A 22165-nucleotide genomic window follows, 5' to 3' on the forward strand; every position below is an offset into this window, starting at 1 on the left:
TTCACCAAATGAAAAATGCTGCAATACCAGGCACAGCAACTACTAACATTACAAATCTGTGCCTGATAAACAATAAAAGGTATGTAGTGCTCCTTGGTGCACCGTGACTAGAGATGAGCGAACAGTGTTCTATCGAACACATGTTCGATCGGATATCAGGGTGTTCGCCATGTTCGAATCGAATCGAACACCACGTGGTAAAGTGCGCCAAAATTCGATTCCCCTCCCACCTTCCCTGGCGCCTTTTTTGCACCAATAACAGCGCAGGGGAGGTGGGACAGGAACTACGACACCGGGGGCATTGAAAAAAATTGGAAAAAGTCATTGGCTGCCGAAATCAGGTGACCTCCATTTTAGACGAATAGTGGATTTCAAATCCGGGTCATATGAGAATGTGAACTTTGTGACTATGAGACAGGGATAGCTGTACAGGCAGGGATAGCTAGGGATAACCTTTATTTAGGGGGGAATGTTATTAAAAATAACTTTTTGGGGCTCTATCGGGTGTGTAATTGTGATTTTTGTGAGATAAACTTTTTCCCATAGGGATGCATTGGCCAGCGCTGATTGGCCGAATTCCGTACTCTGGCCAATCAGTGCTGGCCAATGCATTCTATTAGCTTGATGAAGCAGAGTGTGCACAAGGGTTCAAGCGCACCCTCGGCTCTGATGTAGCAGAGCCGAGGCTGCACAAGGGTTCAAGCGCACCCTCGGCTCTGATGTAGGAGAGCCGAGGGTGCACTTGAACCCTTGTGCAGCCTCGGCTCTGCTACATCAGAGCCGAGGGTGCGCTTGAACCCTTGTGCACACTCTGCTTCATCAAGCTAATAGAATGCATTGGCCAGCGCTGATTGGCCAATGTATTCTATTAGCCTGATGAAGTAGAGCTGAATGTGTGTGCTAAGCACACACATTCAGCTCTACTTCATCGGGCTAATAGAATGCATTGGCCAGCGCTGATTGGCCAGAGTACGGAACTCGACCAATCAGCGCTGGCTCTGCTGGAGGAGGCGGAGTCTAAGATCGCTCCACACCAGTCTCCATTCAGGTCCGACCTTAGACTCCGCCTCCTCCGGCAGAGCCAGCGCTGATTGGCCGAAGGCTGGCCAATGCATTCCTATGCGAATGCAGAGACTTAGCAGTGCTGAGTCAGTTTTGCTCAACTACACATCTGATGCACACTCGGCACTGCTACATCAGATGTAGCAATCTGATGTAGCAGAGCCGAGGGTGCACTAGAACCCCTGTGCAAACTCAGTTCACGCTAATAGAATGCATTGGCCAGCGCTGATTGGCCAATGCATTCTATTAGCCCGATGAAGTAGAGCTGAATGTGTGTGCTAAGCACACACATTCAGCACTGCTTCATCACGCCAATACAATGCATTAGCCAGTGCTGATTGGCCAGAGTACGGAATTCGGCCAATCAGCGCTGGCTCTGCTGGAGGAGGCGGAGTCTAAGGTCGGACCTGAATGGAGACTGGTGTGGAGCGATCTTAGACTCCGCCTCCTCCAGCAGAGCCAGCGCTGATTGGTCGAGTTCCGTACTCTGGCCAATCAGCGCTGGCCAATGCATTCTATTAGCCCGATGAAGTAGAGCTGAATGTGTGTGCTTAGCACACACATTCAGCTCTACTTCATCAGGCTAATAGAATACATTGGCCAATCAGCGCTGGCCAATGCATTCTATTAGCTTGATGAAGCAGAGTGTGCACAAGGGTTCAAGCGCACCCTCGGCTCTGATGTAGCAGAGCCGAGGCTGCACAAGGGTTCAAGTGCACCCTCGGCTCTCCTACATCAGAGCCGAGGGTGCGCTTGAACCCTTGTGCAGCCTCGGCTCTGCTACATCAGAGCCGAGGGTGCGCTTGAACCCTTGTGCACACTCTGCTTCATCAAGCTAATAGAATGCATTGGCCAGCACTGATTGGCCAGAGTACGGAATTCGGCCAATCAGCGCTGGCCAATGCATTCTATTAGCCCGATGAAGTAGAGCTGAATGTGTGTGCTAAGCACACACATTCAGCACTGCTTCATCACGCCAATACAATGCATTAGCCAGTGCTGATTGGCCAGAGTACGGAATTCGGCCAATCAGCGCTGGCTCTGCTGGAGGAGGCGGAGTCTAAGATCGCTCCACACCAGTCTCCATTCAGGTCCGACCTTAGACTCCGCCTCCTCCAGCAGAGCCAGCGCTGATTGGCCGAATTCCGTACTCTGGCCAATCAGCACTGGCTAATGCATTGTATTGGCTTGATGAAGCAGTGCTGAATGTGTGTGCTTAGCACACACATTCAGCTCTACTTCATCGGGCTAATAGAATGCATTGGCCAATCAGCGCTGGCCAATGCATTCTATTAGCGTGAACTGAGTTTGCACAGGGGTTCTAGTGCACCCTCGGCTCTGCTACATCAGATTGCTACATCTGATGTAGCAGTGCCGAGTGTGCATCAGATGTGTAGTTGAGCAAAACTGACTCAGCACTGCTAAGTCTGCATTCGCATAGGAATGCATTGGCCAGCCTTCGGCCAATCAGCGCTGGCTCTGCCGGAGGAGGCGGAGTCTAAGGTCGGACCTGAATGGAGACTGGTGTGGAGCGACCTTAGACTCCGCCTCCTCCAGCAGAGCCAGCGCTGATTGGCCGAATTCCGTACTCTGGCCAATCAGCACTGGCTAATGCATTGTATTGGCTTGATGAAGCAGTGCTGAATGTGTGTGCTTAGCACACACATTCAGCTCTACTTCATCGGGCTAATAGAATGCATTGGCCAATCAGCGCTGGCCAATGCATTCTATTAGCGTGAACTGAGTTTGCACAGGGGTTCTAGTGCACCCTCGGCTCTGCTACATCAGATTGCTACATCTGATGTAGCAGTGCCGAGTGTGCATCAGATGTGTAGTTGAGCAAAACTGACTCAGCACTGCTAAGTCTGCATTCGCATAGGAATGCATTGGCCAGCCTTCGGCCAATCAGCGCTGGCTCTGCCGGAGGAGGCGGAGTCTAAGGTCGGACCTGAATGGAGACTGGTGTGGAGCTATCTTAGACTCCGCCTCCTCCAGCAGAGCCAGCGCTGATTGGTCGAGTTCCGTACTCTGGCCAATCAGCACTGGCCAATGCATTTCTATGGGGAAAAGTTAGCTTGCGAAAATCGCAAACTGACAGGGATTTCCATGAAATAAAGTGACTTTTATGCCCCCAGACATGCTTCCCCTGCTGTCCCAGTGTCATTCCAGGGTGTTGGTATCATTTCCTGGGGTGTCATAGTGGACTTGGTGACCCTCCAGACACGAATTTGGGTTTCCCCCTTAACGAGTTTATGTTCCCCATAGACTATAATGGGGTTCGAAACCCATTCGAACACTCGAACAGTGAGCGGCTGTTTGAATCGAATTTCGAACCTCGAACATTTTAGTGTTCGCTCATCTCTAACCGTGACCCTTTTAACTGCTTGCCAACTGCCCATCAATTTTACATGTTGGGTGTTGGCTTTATCTCTGCAAGAACATACCTTTACACGTGTCAGTAACAGCTGGATTTCCCAAAGAGAAGACAGGGATAGATTATTACCGTTACTGACTTCCCGATTACTGTATACACAGTGCTTAATGAGCACCTTGCATACAGGGAGCCGCCATGATATGGCTTCCACCGGGCCCAATGTTTATGTGATCTCCCTGAAACCAATGTGTATAAAAACAAGTACAAAATAAAAATAAAGGTAACTAAATGAAGTAAAATGAAAATTATGTTACCATGGCCACATTGCAGGTTATAGCCCAACCTCCACTAGAAAAGTATGTGTCACCCACATAAAAATTACAACATAAAAGCAAATAAAAAATTTGCATTATGCCGCTAAAAGCTATGTTTTATTATAACTAATCCATGGTTTTGGAGAAATGATGGAAAAACTTTTTTTTCTTGTTTACATAAAAATTACCATGACGTCTCCTATCAGCCGCCTACCATTAAATTATTTACAGCTAATTAAATTGGGTGCATAGGAAAAACAAGTCACATATGAAGTACAATAAGTTGATTTAATTCTTTAACACCTCTGGTAATTTTAGCAACTTGCCGACTTCCACAAAAGAAAAGCTACATGACAACTTCTACTTGATAGATTGGTACATTAAACAGTTACTTGACACGCAAGCCATTCAGTTAGGGAACTAATTCAAACCAACATAACCTCCTCCACTGACCGTGGAGGGGACGTAGAATGATTAGTTTGATGTTTCTTGGTTATACATTATCATGTAGTTCTTCACAAGTAGTATTTTAATGGTTATACTTCACCACTACAGGGCTTATTTATTTTATATTGCACTTCTCTGCTGTTATTGTATGCTACCCTTACATTTTTGTTACCCTATATTATAATTTGCTGTATATGATTTGATATTAGACTGTGTATAAAATTACAAAAAAAGTCCACTACTGAGATGGAAATTTAAAGAAAAAAAAAAAAAGGGCTTCTAGGTTTCTTGCTGATTGCTGTCCGGACCATTATCCTCATAGATTGTAAGCCCTCGCGGGCAGGGCCCTCTACCCCACTGTGCCAGTCGGTCATTTTTAGTATTATATCTACCTGTATATTTTGTGTACTGTATGAAACCCCCAAATGTAAAGCACCATGGAATTAATGGTGCTATATAAATAAATAAATAATAATAATAATAATAATAATAATAATAATGATAATAATTAGAGATGAGCGAGTACTGTTCGGATCAGTCGATCCGAACTGCACGCTCCATAGAAATGAATGGATGCACCTGGTACTTCCGCTTTGACGGCGGCCGGCCGCTTAACCCCCCCGCGTGCTGGCTACGTCTATTCATTTCTATGCGAGCGTGCTGTTCGGATCGGCTGATCCGAACAGTATTCGCTCATCTCTAATAATAATCCTTAGGCTATGGAAATCTACTCCGCCCCATCCCCCTCCCCCATGCCTGTTGTGTTGGCTTCAGGAGATTCTGGGTAATTACAGCATGGAATCCCTGCTTACTGAGTTACAAAGTGACAATAGCTTGCACCTGCGCACTTGGCTCTTGTGAAAGCTGAAAGCTCTTTTATCACTCTGCTTTTCGGTCTGCTTTCTCTGGATAGTCCCCCTGACTTTTTCTTCTCCCCCTCTTTCTCCTTCCTCATTCCTCTTCCCCCCTCCTCACCCTCTTCCCCTCGTTCCCTTACTCATCTGTTTTCTCTCCTTCTTTTTCTCCCTCTACCCTTTATATGACATGGATTTGATTGTTCTGGTAATTAATTTATGCTTACTGTTTTTATTTGGCTATGCGGTTCTGCTGCGTCAGAGCCTTTGTTCCCCTCTGTTCCCCATGCTACCCTTCTGTCCCCTACACAATGTTTCTTGTTTTTCCCCTCCCTTCCGTTCAGTTCTCTCCCTCATTGTGTATCTCCGTTAATATTTTTCACTTGACTTCTGTCTTTTTGTCTTGCATTTTATTCAAAAATTTTCAATAAAACTTTTAATGTGAAAAAAAAATAATCACAGGAAATAGGTGAAAAACCATACATCCCCCTCTTTTTTGTTTTATATTTTTCGCAACATTTTAAATAAAAGTGCAAATATAAAAATTACATAAATTTGTCCTATGAAAAAGACACAAAAATTATTCTAGTAACCCAAATGGAAAAAAAGGTACCGGGTCATGAACCAGGGTACTTAAAACAGCTGATTGGTGCAAGTCAGACTTCTACAATCTGATATCGATGGTCCATCCTAAGGTTTGGCCATCAGTTCCAAATAACTGAATAACCCCTTTAAATTACTACAAGAACACAATGAAGAGATCAGTTCACCACATCATTTTAGAGAACATACATGGGCAAAAGAACTACCTTCTTCCTATTTGCGCCTTTGCCAGTGCCCCTTTTTACCTGTATGTAAAGTACTGTTCTTCATTGATTCACTATAAAAAAAAAAGCAAAAATTCATGCCTAGTCAATGACACACATGCTGCTAGCAGCATGTCCTTTAACATTAAACTGTTCATTAATATCAAAATGGAAAATGTTGTCTTCTTGGAAGTAATGCCTACAGGATAGTAGCACCCGTGAGCACCTATTGTTCAGTATATTTCATAAAACTTTAATAAGGTGTATTTCTAGGAAATAGATCTGCTCCCCAACCTCTAGTATTGTAGCCTAGACAGGTACATCACTAGTCTTTTTCTTATGCAGATCTTGCTGTTAGAAATTTAACCTACGATAAAGAGCATTTGTCCCTTTGTCTTATTGTTATAAATTGGACACAATGTACTATAGTTTTTGTTTGATACTAAGAGTCTTTCTCCTGGGATGGGCATAACATTTGCTTCATTATTTCAGACATCTTTACCCTTGACCTACACAGCCTGCTGGTATTGATTTATTCTACCAAGTGCTTCATTTTCTGGACTGTTATAAGACATTTTATACAGTAACAATTATTTGTGCTCAGTGCTATCCTTGGCTTCTCCTCTATCTACTCTATTCTGGATTACCTGAGTTAATATTTACTTTACTTTTAGTAATTGCTCAAGTTACTTTTGCTAATTCTAAACCAGTGACATTATCAAAGCGGGTTATGATTAGTGAAAAGGTCTGTAAACATATTTAACGTCAGGTCACATTACAGTTTGAAGGAAGAATGGAAAGAGATCCAGAAAGCTGGTAACAAAAAAAGGCATCCTGAGCCGTAGGCATGTTTTGTGCTTTAATCCCATCTGTGCAGAGAACAGGTCTGAGGACGGCTTACTGACTTGCTATGTTGAATTTGAGAATGATTAAGTGTCCTGAATGCAGCATGTTGTACGTGAGAATCATTTCATATCATATCTTATTCTAATGATCTTCACAATTTTTACATTTTTTCAAAATGGACTCAGAGACAAGATTTCAATGACCTCACTGTATGGCCATCCTGTGACCCACTTGTGGAAAAGGAGGTGTGGCCTCATGGGAAAAATGGTGGCTTTACATAAGGAGAGAGTGGTCTACATTGAGGCTTCATGCACCAAGAAAAGCACTATTAGGAAGTGTAAAGTTAGATTAGTATAATAATGAAACAGATTTATTTTGCTTACTTATATAGCACCATCATATTCTGAAGCGCTTTACAGAGCTATCGTCAATGGGAGAAAACCCATGCAAACACTGGGAAAACATACAAACTCCTTGCAGATGTTGTCCTTGTTTGGATTCAAACCTATACCTCTAGTGCTACAAGGCATCAGTGCTAACCACTGAGCCACCATGCTCAGTGTCTAGTATCAGACCCTTTGATCAATGTTTGTCTTGTCTGAAACCTGATAGCATGATCTAGAAATACAGTCAAGCTGAAAAACCTCCATCCAAAGGAAAGAAAGCCATCCACAGATAGCTGTTTCAGCGAGAAGCAGCGTACTGACTGACTGTGAGAGGGGCTTGACATGGGTCAGAAAGGGCACTATGTCTCATTAAGGACAGAAGCCATCATGAGATGTGCATGAACTTATTAGACCATGCATGCCCTGCTAAGAATTCAAGGAAAGGAATATGCAAGTAAGCCCTCCTTGATGGAAAAGAAGAATTTGCAATAGCGATACCTTCTGGAAGGCAGCTCCCTATAGATCAATGCTTCGTTTTCCTGTGTGGCTTTATTGATGGTGCAGTATACACAAACATGGTTTTTACATCACAGACATCTTATCAGTTGCTCAATGGTGGATTACAATAAGCTTGTATTTGGAGGCTTCCAGGATCTTGAGGCTTTTTGAGGGTCCAAAAAAATGTGACTACAATCCACCTTGTTTTCATGCCAGATCTATGTACAGTACACACATCTTTAAATGTTACAATAGTACAAGCACTCACTGTCTGGGCTGATTCTATTTAAGAATCTCCTGTCATCTGACAGCTTGATGGTCTTCAACACACTGAACAAGTAACTGTCCATCAGTTACAGGTAGCTAATGTAGTGGCTTCTTTTTTTGGACTTTTCACTTATACTTGCACCAGCAGGCTTAGTGGGGGCACACGTTTGTGGAACAGCCCATGACCTGTGGTTAACTTAAAAGGATTGTCCAGGATATTAGATTTTAGGGCCTAACCTTATCCGATCAGTTGTAGGGGCTGCTTCTGGTGCCTTTACTATACACAACATAGAAAAGCTTTAATCCCTGTATACTGAGACTCAGCTCCCCTTGCTTTCAATGTAAGCTGAGCTATGGTACCAGCACCATCCACTGTACAGGGCACAGAGCCAACTTCTTCCAGCCTCATGTAGTGTATAGTATGGGTGCTGAAAGTGGCCCCTTACAGCTGTTGGCTCCACACCGATCAGATTTTTATGGCCTATCCTAATAATAGGCCATAATATCTGATATACTGGCAGCCTGTTTATTCTGCCACTACAGTTGCCCCAGTAAGACAGACTCAAATCAGAAACAAAAGCAGTAGGGCTGTTCAGGGGTGCCCCAATTGTTCTGATTTTTCGCAAAAAACACCACCCAGTTTATGCCTGTCATCATGATAGGCTGGTGAGAATATATAGGAAAAAATTATTTTCCATGTATGGTAAATGTTTCAGAAAATGACTAGTCTTACAGACTGTGTATTTCTATATGTCTTTCATGCATATAATATGTTTGTACTATGGCTATAATTAAAATAATTATATATAGTTGTCTCATTTATGAATAAAACAAGTGCCCTGGATAATGACAAATCTGGAACTGTGAGGAAAAAAAATATAACATTATATTACATCTAATAATGATACAGAGAACAGCATGAACTGAACACTAATGACCATGTTGAGATTGTGTGTATGGTATTAATAACACCCAACCATGCATAATATTATGCTGTTATAATATCAAAAGGTACCAGTGACCTACAGAATTGTTAAACACCATAATTAGCCATATTATGCACAGACAGGGGTATTTTACAGCTTCCAGACACGTACAACCATCAACCCTTTATCAAGATCAGCATCGTGGTAGCCCACCCCAGCTGCAGCACGAATTACAATGATGGATAGACTGAAAAGTAGTACATCCAGAACATTTTAACTGCGGCTCCCTATTTAATGTGTGTGACTCTAAGAGCTACAGATTAATAGAGCAATCACTCCCACCAGACCTTGTTCTGTGGACGTAGGCTTTTCTGGCTTAATTCAGTGATTTCTACTTTTCATTTCCTACATAAATGGCTGCCTTGTGAATGTGTAGGAGTCGCACCAGTTTTGAAACAGTTATTACTTATTTGTATTTGTACCGTATTGTTGCCATATGCTTGTTTTTTAAATGCCGCTTGCGTGGAAAATTGTTGCAGCTGGTAGATTTACATCACCCTCACCACTTTCTGAAAAGGGATCATGATGAAGTTTGTTGGAGGCAACACTGCCAAATTTATTGTTGGTCTTACCACTATATTGGTGTAAATTATGACTGAAACCTACATCCTCTACAGGCAGGTATATATTTCAGTAAATTGCTGGACTAACACTCTGTATATTTCAGTATAGATGTACAAATTGCCAGAGGATGCGCCTAATTTATGATGCGGTCTGCTCTTGTAAAAAATGTACTGAACTCTCCACAAGGCATATCAAGATTGGCGCTGAAAATGCCAGTCCTCATAAATCTACCCCATTGACTTGTCTGCTGAGATGTACTTATGGGGATTGCAGACCTAGTAATAGTAACAGGGCCCCAACACCATGGGAGAACAAGATCGCCCACCAGCCACAAAAGAAAAAAAAAAAATTCTCTGTAAACACCTTGCCTGTTAAAAAGACCATTGATTTCAATGTCCATTCAATGGCAATTTTTGCCATCAGTTCTCCGTTCGCCTACTTTTTTGAGATAACTATTATTTGATGCAACAAATAATGCTGCTGTGCAATTTTTTCCAACCCCCCCCCCCCCCCCAAAAAAAAAAAAACAACCAGAAATCAAAGATGTAGTACCCTAGCGCAACCTCTATACAATGGACAGGTTCCATTCAATGTTAGCCAGATCAGTTGATTGGTGTGGGATTCAGATGTCGGATACCCACCGACCAGATACTGAGAACCTGTCCACAAGATAGGCCACCAGTAAGAAAAATATCTGGAAGTCCAGAAAAAAAAAGTTTGATGCCAAGGACCCACATTGCGGACATGCAGCTTTTTTTTGTTGCAGATTTTGTTGCAGTTTTTTGAGCCAAAGCCAGGAGTGGATTGAGCAGAAGGTAGAAGCATTAAAGCTTTCTATATATTTCCCATTCCTTTTGTAGCCATTCATGCCTTTGGCTCTAAAAACACAACAAAAGCTGCAATAAAAAAAAGTTGCGCTTCCACAACTTGGGGCCCTAGCCTAAGTCTCCCATTTGTATAATTTTTTTCTGCCTCTCTGAGAGTGGAACCATGGAAAACTAAACAGTAGTGTGACCACGTCCTTAGATGGTGCAATAGGGCAGTGATTTCTAAATATACATTGGTTTTTACTGTCTGCAAACACTGATCTGCAATCGGGAAAAAAACAAGTCCACTTGTCATCCGCAATCACAGATCCACAAAAGACTTATATGATCCCCTACACTTGTCTGTGCCACAAATGCAGGCAAAAATAGGAAATACTTCATAATTTGTGGCCCTTGAATACAGCAAGGACACGCAGCCACCAAAAATACAGCCATGTGTATGAGCCCCTAGAAATTAAAGGGCTCATACCTTTATTTGCAGTTGTGTGCATTAGTATAATCATATCACATGACACTATTTTTACTATAAGTAAAATACATTTTAGAATGAACATAGATTCTTCTTAGTGAGTTAGCGTTAAATACAGTGGCACACAAGTCGTTGGCAGCCATCACAAGGGACCAAGTATAGTTTTTGCCTTTGGGCCCAGGATATTTATACTACACATACAACTATGTTTTCACGCATCAGCGTTTTCTATTTATTATTAAAATGAGTGTTTTGGGGTGGCTTTATGCAAAAACTGTGCTGAAAAATTTGGCTTATACTCGAGTATATACAGTAATTCAGTTAATGAAAATATATCAGAAATGGCTCAATAATGCAGTTCTACTATATGAGTAGAGGTTTACTAAAGTAAAAAAAAATAAAATCAATGAATTTCATGCACAGATAATTTTTTTGATATGATGCAGATAAATAATTGAGGTCCAGTTTGCCTTATTTACAACATAGTCCCAAATTTACTAATAGACCATCTGGAAATGTACCAGATTTATTACAGTGACAGAGCATCATCGTCTGGTACATATTTAGACTGTCTGATCAAAGTTTATACCACTTAGTTGGCTTACTATGTGCCAGAATTTGATGCCAAATTTCTGGTACAATTGGGGTGCACATTTTTATATCATAAGACAAAACTGGGAAATTTCAAAATTCACGTATAGCCACCATTATATGTCGCATTTACATAAGGTTTTTTTCCCTAGACTACAGCTCCTACCTACTTTTTCAGATAGATTTACCTGAAATAACCCCTCTCTGTGGTAATCCATGGACTGGTATTTAATCTAACATAACAAGAGCCCACTCAGTCATGTCACATCACAAAAGAGAAAAGCTGCTGTAAGGTCAGTGGACTCCATCTGGTAATAAGTGACCTCCAGTGACTACATAGCTTATAATAAGCCTTATTTCAACTGGATGACAATAGTCTGGTTACTTCTCATTAGGTTTCAAATGGAAGAAACTCCGCTAGTAAAATAATTGGAACTTCCTCATTTCTTTCTTCGTCTAGCTTGTGGTATCTACATTAGAGCAAGAATGATCTTTTTAATTATGATAAAGGGATTTTCTGTCAACTTTTAAGGGATAGATATTGTCGATGGGACGATAAATATAAGCTCAAGTCAGAAGGGTCGAGTTCTGCATTTAACGGAGGAAGTGTCATTAGAATTCCTGTCTGCTAAGAATGGCTGTCACCGTTGTTTCACGTGGATAGGCTGTTAAACATAATCACAAGACTGAGAGGAACATTCTTCTTTCTCTGGAAAGCAGCCCAATTCCACTGTCTGACAGGGGAAAATTTTTGAAATGTGAAATGGCAGCGTTTGGAAAACTAATGCCCTTTCCCTCCTAAAAAGAGATATTGGAAGACAGCAGGGAGTCTGGTACAGGTAGTATCTATTCCTTCTCTGCAAGACGCTGCCTCAAGAAAAATAAAATGACTTCCTTGATTTAACCCATCCAATACTTTTGATGTCATAGTATGGCTGACTGTATTTGAAAGTCATGAATTTTAAATCTGAAACACACACAATGTTAAAGACGTATTCTCCATTCGGATGTGATAACCAGAGGACTAGAGGATGCTTGTGTTAGTTTCTATATAACTGTTACGTGTTCAGACAGGAGATATAAATATATTTATCTCTGTCGCTTCTATGTCACCATCTGGAGCACAGTATAGAGATCATTGTCACTCCTATCAGTCCACGTCTCCAGTGGGGATTCCAAATGTATTAAAGAGAATCTGTCAGACCTTCTGTCATATCTTTGTTAATAAATACTTAGATTGTTTATGAAATAGCAATTCTGGACCAATGGGGACAATTTATTAACTCCTACTGAATCTACAGAATATGTAAACAGGAGTGTGTCCCAGCCTTGATCTGTGCGCCAGAATTATTAGGAGACGCTGCCTTATTAAGACTTTTGATGCACCACGGGGAGATCCCGTCATGAACCCGAGAAAATGTCATGAAATAGTTAATGACATAACACAACTGAAGCATCTTTTATTAGAACTTTGTGTATTACCGTTTCTCTACCATCCCCATCTGAATATATGAGTAAATTGACAGCTGGGTGTTGCCAGGGGTGTGTAATTACTCTTTGACACTGTACAGTCACTGCTGGCAGTATCAGAATCTGTAGCTGGAATGGTAATTCTCACTTTTCAATTTATTCACCAATTTCTAATAGAAGTAACAGAGGAACAGCACAAATTAGATTGTTTATGAAATTTGCCATAAACAATATATTTCAAAAATGGCCATGAGCAAGAGAGAAAGAGAGGTAGGACTAGAATAACCGTTCTAAAGGCTATTCCAATGGGTGTTTACTTAAAAAAAGAAATCGCCAATGATAGACTCCCTTTAAAGGAGCTTACTATAATAGCCATTGATCCATACACAACTGGTCATTAATGGAATCCCTGTGCTGGAAACCCTCCCTATTAGAATGGGATTGTCAAGTACCAATAGTCTCCTCACCTGGGGGAAAAAGGAACAGTGGCCTAGTGTATCTAGTGCCACTCTATTCCAAAACTATGCATTTTGGGGTCCCAGCAATGACTTATCTCCTGTTGTATGAATAGGTGATACATTGGTATTGTGGAGAAATGCCATTTCTCACATCTGCTGTAAGTGACATAGGAAAATTAATACTGTAGTGGTTTTCTGTATATTTATACAAATGTTCATTAATTTATCAGTTTCCTGAGTGTCATGTTAATCATGTAAAACTGAGAATGTTTATGTCAAAACTCTGTTTAGTCTGAGAAATATATTTCTAGAATAACATGATTGTAACAAGACCTTTATCGCAAGACTCTTAAAAATATAGTAATTCATTCTTGATTTATTACCCTTGAGGACATTGGCAGAATGTATGATTCATCTCTGCAGGATACATTAGCTCCTGTAGGCACTTTATGTTTCCTAATTTCAATCTCGTACCTGGTCTTTGCCGCGTCTCTTTACAATTATGTTTAGAAGATCAAAGACTTTATACAGTCACTTTGGGTACATTGATGACTGAAGATACTTTGTTTGATGCTCTGGTCACTAGCAATTTTCTGATTCTGAAGCGAAGAGAAAATAATAAATATACACTGCTCAGCATGCTATTGTTCTCACTTACAAGAAAATCTTTTAATGTTTGCTGTATTTTGCTACTTATGCAGAGTGACTTTTAGCAAATTGTCAGACTGTCAGCAGCTTGGATTTTAATGAGAGTATTCACATATTTCTAACATCAGTATGCTGACATGTTGCTGGTCAGTACAGTGACTCCTCAAGTTATAGTACCATGCCCTCAGGTTTCAATATTTCAGCTTACTATGTCCTTTCCTGAACTATCGTAACTTGAAAATCACTTTAAAGCCTTATTCACATGACTGTTGAGTTTTTCAGGGACCTGAAGAACAGACATGTTTGTCAGTTCTTGGTGCATTTTTGATTGGTGATGTGACAGCTATATTTTTAACTACCAGCACAAAGCCATTTATAAACTTATTTCTGCTGCTCCAGAAATATTGGTGTATTTGGAATTTTTTCTTTGGCCCCCACCATTCCTGAACAAAAGTGCACTTTGTTTTGGTACCCAACATACTAAATAGGCTTTCTACTGTCAAGTGGGCTCTCTCTGCCAGGAACAGACAAGGCCACATGATACAGAGCTATCTGACACTGTTCAAATCAGAAGTAATAAGTTAGTGACCTTATTGACTGCACAATTGCTTAGGAAGAGTGGGGGTTATGGGTCATTCACATCACAATTTAATCAGTTTAACTGATTAGATTTGCATATACAAAAAAACTGATGCAAAAAAAAAAATCTGGGTTAAATAAAAATGGATCTGCTACTGTAGGACAGAAAAATAGGACAAATGGCAATTTTGTGTCCCACAAAAAAAAACAAAAAAAAAAAACGGACTGAGGCTAGATTTTGCTGCAATTTTTTGAGAGAAACTTATATTAACTTATTATATATTTCCCATTCCTTGTGTAGCCATTCTTGGCTTTGGCAAAAAAAAAATGCTGTAAAATCTGTAACAAAAACACTGTATTTCTGCAACGTGGGGCCTCAGCCTGAAATTGATTTGTTTTTATTTAACATTGACTCTACATTATGGATGGTCATCAGATCACATCTGCATAACTCCCAACTGTCCTGCATTCCACGGTACAGTCCCGATTTTAGATTGCTGTCCCACATGACTTAACGCATGTCCCGCACTGCCCCTGAAGTGTTTTACTTATTAACAAACTTTCCTCCGATCACCTCCCGCTCTTATAACAGATAAAAGGTTGTAACTGGGATAAGAGCGGGTGGTGATCGGGGGGAAAGTTTGACTCTTGTACTCAGAAAGACCTGTGTGACATCAGATGGTCACATGACTAGGTAAGCATGTCTTTGTATCTCGTGCAGTGCAATAAGAGATGGGAGAGATGTGTGGTCTAAGGTACTGGGGGGGATCTGAGATGCAGGGTGGATTGTGTGTGAGGGGGAGATGTGGAGTTCAGGGTGTACTGTGGGGTGTAAGGTGAACTATGGGGGATGTGTGGTGCAAGTTTAACTGTGTGGAGGAGAGATGTGGGATGGAGAATGGAGTGTGGATGAAGAGGAGATGTGGGGTTCAGGGTGTAATGTGGAGGGATGTGAGGTGCAACTTGCAAGGCTGACTGTGGGTGGGGGAGAGTTGTGGGGTGCATGGGTGTACTGTTGGAGTATGTGAAATGTGGGATGCATGGGTGTACTGTGGGAGGGAGAGATGTGGGGTGCAGGGTGTACTGTTGGGGGTCGTGGGGTGAAAGATTGACTGTGTGTGTGGGAGACATGTGGGATGCAGGGTTGACTGTGTGTGAGGGGAAGATGTGAGGTTCAGGGTGTACTGTGGGGTGCAGGGTGTACCCAATGACAAATGAATGGGAATAGGTGGGGTCAATTTAGAAGAGGGTGGAGCTAAATTTACCATGGCCCGCCCACATTGTGGCCCTCTTTCTGTCCTTTAAAAGTTGGGAGGTATGCATCTGCTTTCATCTGTTTTGCATCATTTTTCGTATCATTAGAACTGTTCAGCTAGACAGATTATGAGAAAGTGATGTGAACAGTCCTTTAAGAAAAAAATCAAAATAGACTGGAATCAGTAGAGCGGTGATTATTAAAGCATGCAAATTACTAGTGATGGTGGAGGTGGCAAAAGGTCCTCTTTACATTGTATTCTATGGTGGCTGAGCAACTAGTGCACTGACTGGAGGCATTAGTGTAGCATTTAGGTTGAAAGATGGAGTCCTGAGTTTGCATTTACAATAGACTGTAAAAAGGGAGAGTAAGTAGAAGACTCTTTGGTAAGGCGTTTCAGTGATCAAGAAAATGTTTCAGGGTGACAATAATGTTTTTTTATGTTTCTGTGGTAAGAAAAAGGCAGATTCTGGAGATGTTTTTTGGGATACAGATGACAGAGGACACAGATAGGGGTTGAATACTATAGTGGAGCATGGAGCTATTAGCTCAGCATTATCAGCTGTAAGCCGATGGCTGTTCAGGTAATGGAAGGGGTGTACATCTCACCCAGACTACTAAGGGGGGTGAGATGAGAAAACGCCAGAAAGAATGTTTCTCAGCAGATAACTATTGTCTGCTGAGGGTTATTTCAGAGTTCCGTTACTGGGCTGGATTTTTAGGAATGGCAGGTAGGTTGGTAGTGGGACCTGTCATTCCACCCCCCTCCAGTCCACACTTTGGGGATGTTCCGGCAGCGACTCAGCTGTTGAGAGTCTCCTCGTCAAGGAGGCTTAAAAAGTCAGCTCCAGCAGCAGACTGGGGGCAGAGCTTGGCTGGAGAGCTAACAGAGAGGTTATATTTTTGGAGCTGTGTCCTGAATGATTCTACTGGCTTTTGGATTTCTATTATTCTAGGTGAGGTCACCTATTCTATGTTTAGTTAGAGCCTAGCCAGGCAGGTATTTATTTTTGTATTGTTTCCTTTTGTTGCTGCACTACCTTTTTGAGTGAAAATAAAACTCTACTTTTGTTTTGGACTAAAGAAACTGGACTTTTGTGTCTATGCCACCCCACCTAGCAACCCCAGACCCTGACACAGCCTTTGGCTGATAATGTCTGCAGCAGGGAAGTGCAGTGAGCGCCAAGCTGCAGACATTACAGTCAGAGCCTGCAGGTCCATGTGAACATGGTTCGGTGAGGTTTTTTTTCAATTTTTTTTAATTAAATGTAACATTGATGGTTTGGGGGGGGGGGGGGGCATGGGAAATTAAGTTATATGAGGAAATTGGAGGGCTTTTCTCTCTACATGATTCATAAGGGCATCGAGCGGAGACCACATCGACCCTATTATAGTCTATGGGGTCCGTCTGGTTCCCTAGCTAACCACTTTTTAATGTGTTTGGTATTCCGTTTGGGGGGTCCCCAAGTGGACTCCCCAAATAGAATACCGAACGCAGATGTGAACTGGGCCTAAAATAGATGGGATTATGTTGAGATTGGGCCTCTGTGGGGCCTCCTCCTTCAAAAGCTGGTAACACCCAATATTGATTTAGATTTCCCTTTCCCTTTGCACAGTACTGTATGATAATTATATTTAGGTTAACAATAATAGTTAAGGTAGGATGGTTATTAAAGCTAATCTGTCACTTATCTAGTATCCTACAATAAGAATGCTTTCAGTAAAGCAAATATTTATTAGAATGCAAGGTTCTTCAACCTTCTCATTGCTGGGGTTCCTCTCATTTTAGCTTGATACATCGCTGTATTCCTGCTGGAGTAGAGAAGATTAGACTCCTAGTGCTAGTATGGGTTGTATTTTCAAGGCTATAGCTATTTTCCAAACCTGCAGTGCAGAGGAGATTATTTCAGCTCTGAAAGACACCTCCTCCCGCCACTGACAAAGCCTCAGTTATATTTCTCATCTATAAAATGAAGAGATGAAGACAGTGCCCTCTTGATCACATTTCCTGAGCATTGTAAATGACCTTAATTGTTGTCTGAAGGAAATATGGTGTTGTAAACCATGGATGAGACCTCTGATTCAGGATTGTTTTTCTTACTGGTTCTCTTGAGAACTGGACTCAGACAGTCTTCACCTGGGTCTCTTTCAGACAAATAGACTTGGCTGTGTGCCACTCACAGGTTATGACCTGCTAATGTCTACTAAGCTAAAGCTCAGAGGCCAGGATGGAGATGGCATATGCAGACAGTAAAGACACGAACACACAAGCATATTCAAGGCAAGTTTACATAAATTCGATATAACAAGATAAGGTTTCAGAGGGTGAGAAAATAGAACATTCAGACATGCTTAGACTTTAAACAAGTAGTATTTGGACATAGAAAGTAATAGAGCCAAGCTGGGTTCTAGGAAATAAATTTAAAATAGAAAGTATGGAATGGAGTCAGACACAGCAAACATCATCATCACTTACGAGAAGCTTCAGGCAGGTATTCAGTAAAATATGTTAGTAAATAATATAGCCCTTAAATAACGTGTCACTTAATATAACCTTATTAAACATAGCTGGGAGAGCTTGCTGAATCGGTGAAGGTGTTGCTGGTTCATAAGGAGGTATCGCCTCTGCCAACATTAATCGTCAGATACTGTTCACGCACAATGATCTTTTTCTCAAACTTGGTTCAAAACGTCTCTTAAGCTAAGGCCCTATGTAGCAAGCCGCAGCCAAAAAACACTGACTGCAGCAGAAATGCATTGCGTTTTTCACAGTAAAGAAAACTCTGCGGAGTTCCTACCCTTATTATACTATATCATAAATATAATTGACATGCTGCAATTTTCAAAAACACTGGCTTTTTTGAAATCGCAGCTTTTTCCGCTGAAGATTGTTTTTTTTTTCTGCAATGTGTGGATGGTTGTAGGCACAATCCCATTCACTTTGCAGGTACCGTATATACTCGAGTATAAGCTGACTTTTTCAGCCCCCCTCGGCTTATACTCGAGTCAGGGTCCAACTCGGTCATTTTATTAATACAAATGCATTGGTCACAGGCCCCAATCAGTTCCTTAACCAATGCATTTGCATTGGAAAAATGAGGTATGGAGCACAAGGACCTTCATAAATTAAACAAAGGGGGAGGTCCTTTAGTGCTACAGTAATGATATAGGACACTCCTGCTTCTCTAGCAAGAGAGATGAAAGCCTGGGAGGCCTCTGCTGCTGTGTCTGCATCAAGGAAAGGAAGCTACAGTAAAGTGAAAGTAAAACACACAGGTACCTGCTGGAGTTACTATGCCTAGTAATGTCAGACATTTGGGATTATTAATTTAGTTTCAATAACTCCATGTGCCTCACATTAATAACAGTTAACCCCATCATGTCCCTCATATTAACCCCTGTGTGCGCCATATAAGGGTTACTAATATGTGAGACACATGGGGGTAGTAATAAAGGACCTTAATTATGAAGATACCTAATCATTACCTCCATATGTAGATATCCAGCACTCCAAAGGTTTCTTGTTGTATAAAAGTATAAGTTTCATGACACAATTTAGTGGTATTCTCATTGTAGAACATCTATTATTGACTGTTGTGTGTTGTTATTTGTATTGTCCTTCGCGAGCTCGCGTGTCAGGAGAAGCTATTCCTAATTGATGAACGGACATTCTGTCTCAGTATAGACAAGTGGACTTCCGGTATTGGTTGTTTGTTTTTAACACACATATATATATACATGTGTTTGTTTGCATCCACATTGAAACCATGACTAAGGGGTAAAGAACCCCGAAACGCGTCGGTTTTTCTATATTTTTTCCATCCGGTTTGTACCTCACATATGTTGTATATACGTGAATTTTAAAAGGAGCATGTCTCCAGAATAAAACTTATACTTTTATAAAACAAGAAACCTTTGGAGTGCTGGATATCTACGTATTGCCATTTCCTCTTCACCTAGCTGGAAGGTCCTCCGTGCATCTCCATGTTTCTTCTTTTTGGTCTCATTGCATCTGAATGAGTAAGTATACCTCAATACTTACCTGTTATTTTATCATGTGGCTGTGACTATACTATTTATAAAAGCATTACCTCCATATGTCCTACATATCAGTAACTCTTATGTGAGGTACACAGGGGGTTAATGTGAGGGACATGATGGGGTTAACTGCTATTACTTTGAGGCACATGGAGTTACTAAGCTGTAATGGACATGACCAGACTTTTTATCTGCAATGGTGGATAAAATTATGGACTATTATATTTCAATGGGTCCGTACACATAGATGCTGTTGCTTTTGTGACCATGTATCCGGGCCAAATTGAAGAGCTGCAACTTATGACTAGGCTTATACTCATGTCAATAAGTTTCCCCAGTTTTTTGTGGTAAAATTAGGGGCTTCGGCTTATATTCGGGTTGGCTTATACTCGAGTATATACAGTAATTTAAAACCCTATTTTTTGCAACGTGGGGCCCCACCTTCAAGTTTCACCACTTAAATAGATGTTGCTTTATCAAAGCCTACCCTGAAGACTATTCAACAAGATGATGCATTTCTAGATTACTACCTAAACGTCCCAATTCTGTAAATAATGCCTCCCCAACTCACAAGATGTCAGCTGTTATATTTGAGCCATATTACTTATCTGGGTGTATTTTACAATATCATGTGTTCATTTAAGTCTTTTTCTACTTTTGTAATATGTACTTTTGTTGGGATTTTTTTATCAAAATGTTTAAATTTGTAAATCCCAACCCCTATAATAATAGGAATCGGAACACTTACCACTTATTATAATGGCAGGATACAGTAAAAACACATTAGATATAATTATTTCAATTCATTACTGAAGTTATACCAAACTCTATACATGAATAGATTCTGTATATGCATTCAACACATATCTCATGGAATTGTTTTTTAGGCAGATTGACTGGTATTTCTGTCGTGGGAATAGACATGTGACAGAGGAAATAAGCAACTATGTCTGGATTTTGCAAATGATGCCATGAATGTCCAAATGTTGTTTCCCAACTTCTTCATTTTTCAGATCTCTGTTGAATTTTTGGCCCCTCTAGTTCTCTCTTTGTGTTTTATTCCTTTTTTAACAAGTAAAGCATACCCATACATTGCTGATATAGGTTGTTGTTAAACATGTGATGTATACTGTATTTTGCCTCAATGGCATCTGTGTAGCTTAAATGCAGATTTTCTTTGAGCTGTAAAGATAAGAACATAGTATATAGGGAAAGGGTTACCAAGACCGGCATGATGTCCCCTATGCAGCTCCTACCTCGTCTTACGGTCTGTGCATCTTGGCTGAAATGTATACCAGCTCGTAGCTGGAGTAGTTTTATTTATCATTTAGATTCAGAAAAAACTATGGAGTCACCCACGGCAGACCTACGCCACACTCCTTTTTTGGAAATGGTGTTTAAAAAGTAACACCTCAGGTTTCTTACAACTGTTTTCTGGTGTGAAAAAAAAAAAATTCTTTAGAGATTTATGCTGAATCTCTTTCAACAAAACTATATATATCAATCTGCTCATTTTAATCTTTAACATGCTGTTTACAGATCGCTCTGCATTTGTACGATGTGACATATTCACTTTAATAAGGTTGTAAAGCCTATAAAAGGAGACTGAAAATTAAACATGTTCCTTGTAATTTGCTATAATTTTTTGTGTTTCACTTTTGAAAACATCTGCTTGCTGGTACATTACCAGGTATTGATTGACAGCTCCATGAAATAAACATTAGTTTAGCCCTGCGAGTCATTTAGTACTGCAGATGGGTATCCCTCACTTTGCTGGAATATTTGTGAGGCCCTTCGATTCATTTCAATCTTATTATTATACTCTGAAGCCTCTTTAGTCCGCAGAGTATAATAAGTGGAGACCCATGTGAGGTGAGGTGTCTCCAGCTTCCTCTTCATATCAGCGGCTGACGTCACATATCCGATGTTACCACTGAGGCCTGTGACTGGTTCTTGGCAGTCATGTGGATCATGCTGATTTTATGATGCAAGCGCTGCTCTCTTAACCACTGAGCCCAAATCACAGGCTTCAACGGTGACCCCAGCGGAGGTGAGTATAAATGTATTTACTCACCCCCCCTAGGCTAGTTTCTATTGGAAAGGGGTCATGACACATGATGATGGTCCCCTTTCTGTTAGTGATGTGGCCAGGGTTGATATATTATAGTATTATTACATGCTGTTATATGTTGAATTTCAAATTAAAGAAAAAAAAAAAGAAACCTTAGATGGACACTAAGACCATTAAAACGTCTTTAAAGTGTACCTAATCTTGCATAAATCAATAATATGTAAATGAGGAATAACTATTAGGACATTATATGACTTATATCCTACATTTTTAGTAGCTTTCCCCTTTGCAGTCTCTTAGTTGTCTCAGGGCTGGTGAGTGGAGACTAGCTGTTATGGTGTCGTACACTGTACAA

The 22165-nt window shown here is 40.9% G+C and overlaps 1 protein-coding gene across 1 annotated transcript in view; it reads left to right on the forward strand.

Annotated features, from left to right (window-relative positions):
- The window catches only part of ARVCF (ARVCF delta catenin family member), a 531145-nt gene that overhangs the window by 176808 nt on the left and 332172 nt on the right, over window positions 1-22165 (forward strand). The gene's annotated exons all lie outside the window — the stretch shown is intronic.

The sequence above is a fragment of the Leptodactylus fuscus genome, chromosome 1, assembly GCF_031893055.1.
Source record: "Leptodactylus fuscus isolate aLepFus1 chromosome 1, aLepFus1.hap2, whole genome shotgun sequence".
NCBI classification, from domain to species: Eukaryota; Metazoa; Chordata; class Amphibia; order Anura; family Leptodactylidae; genus Leptodactylus; species Leptodactylus fuscus.